The following is a 1,705-nucleotide window of genomic DNA, read 5'->3' as shown; positions in this document are numbered from 1 at the left end:
GTTCTGAAGGCAAAAGGGGGTCCAACCCGTTACTAGAGTGGTGTACCTAATAAAGTGGCCGGTGAGTGTATATATCTAGTTCATTTAAAAGACACAGAGAGGGTTGATTTATTCTCCCACCTGAATGAAAAATCATCATTTTGTATTTCATCAAACAATCCTGTTATTTTGTGTTATTTTTGCTTCCAGCTCTGTTTTACATGATTTGTTTGCATATTTTTAAAAAAGCAGTTTCATTATTAGTAATTTATATAACATAAAACCTTAAAATATTCTGGCAGACATGTTCTGTTGGCAGTTTGTCTCGACCCATTTCCATACAATAACAGCTGAAACTTTTTAATATGACCAGAATAAAAAGCCCTGCAGCATTTTTATGACAACTTATTCCTTTTTATTTCCTTTTTTTTTTTTTTTTTTTGCTCCAGTTGCTGCATGAACGGCTCCAGATCGGTACCTGACATTGCACCATTGCACGCCCCCCGTAGTGAGCGTGAACACACTGATCTGCAGCTGCTGGACGTGCACGGCCAGGATGTGAGCGCACGGCAGGGTGGGCCTCACTCTCCCATGCCCCCCCCCCAGGCAGAGGTCTTCAGAAAGTCCTGAGGGTTCAGAGGAGTCCACGGTTTGTCCTCCTGTTGAAGTCTAACATCAGCTAAAGAAATCCATCTTACTTCCATTAATTAAAGTATTTTCAGGTAAAAMCAGAATATTTCTGGGTGTTGGTGTGTTTTTAATGACTTCTTCTTTAAGCCCACTCTGCTCCTCACAGCTCTCACTTCATTTTATCTGAATTCATTAATGTTCATTTCTCATTTGTGAAACTAATTAAAACCATCTGAGCTGGATCAGAGTCAAAAGACTCTCAGCTGGAGGCACCTGGCTTATTACACAAACTCACCATGTGTCAGGAGGGACTCTTCCAGACCTGCCAGGACCATCCAGGACCATCCAGGACCTTCCAGGACCTTCCAGGACCACCCAGGACCATCCAGGACCTTCCAGGACCACCCAGGACCATCCAGGACCATCCAGGACCATCCAGGACCATCCAGGACCATCCAGGACCATCCAGGACCATCCAGGACCACCCAGGACCACCCAGGACCTGCATGGCCGAGGCTAAGTTCCTCATCTGGTCACAGAACTTCCTGATCCACAGAAACCTGCTGAGTAAGCACACCTGTGTCTGCAGCCAAGAGAGAASAGAAACAAAAACTGATTCAGGTTTAGATCTTAGACCTCAACARGTACTGCTTTAAACAGAGACTCAAGATCCTGGTACTTCAGGTCCACCTACTAGATCCCAGTCCATCAGGTCTTTTCAGGTCCATCTACCCTGGACTTTCTGTCCCCTCTTCGTCTGCAGTTCCTTCAGGTTGGTCCTGCTCGTCTTCATCAGTCTTTAAATCAGACCAGAAGGTCTCAGCTGGACTGAGCTCACCTGGTTACTGATCTGGTTACTGACCTGGTTAATGACCTGGTTACTGACCTGGTTACTGACCTGGTTACTGACCTGGTTACTGACCTGGTTACTGACCAGGTTACTGACCTGGTTACTGACCTGGTTACTGACCTGGTTACTGACCTGGTTACTGACCTGATTACTGACCTGATTACTGACCTGGTTACTGACCCGGTTACTGACCTGATTACTGACCTGATTACTGACCTGGTTACTGATCCGGTTACTGACCTGGTT

General features: G+C 45.7%; 1 long non-coding RNA gene across 1 annotated transcript; it reads right to left on the bottom strand.

Moving 5' to 3' along the window:
* Positions 1–397: 397 nt before the first annotated feature.
* LOC106535408 (uncharacterized) lies at positions 398–1,040 on the bottom strand. Its single transcript, XR_001312439.1, has 2 exons — positions 905–1,040; positions 398–638 (listed from the first exon to the last, which is right to left on the bottom strand). It is a non-coding gene; the product is annotated as an uncharacterized LOC106535408 (long non-coding RNA).
* Positions 1,041–1,705: the final 665 nt, after the last annotated feature.

This window comes from Austrofundulus limnaeus, unplaced genomic scaffold, assembly GCF_001266775.1.
Source record: "Austrofundulus limnaeus strain Quisiro unplaced genomic scaffold, Austrofundulus_limnaeus-1.0 Scaffold1443, whole genome shotgun sequence".
Classification (NCBI taxonomy): Eukaryota; Metazoa; Chordata; class Actinopteri; order Cyprinodontiformes; family Rivulidae; genus Austrofundulus; species Austrofundulus limnaeus.
Note: the sequence above shows the minus strand (reverse complement) of the source record. Positions and strands in the feature narration are given on the sequence as shown.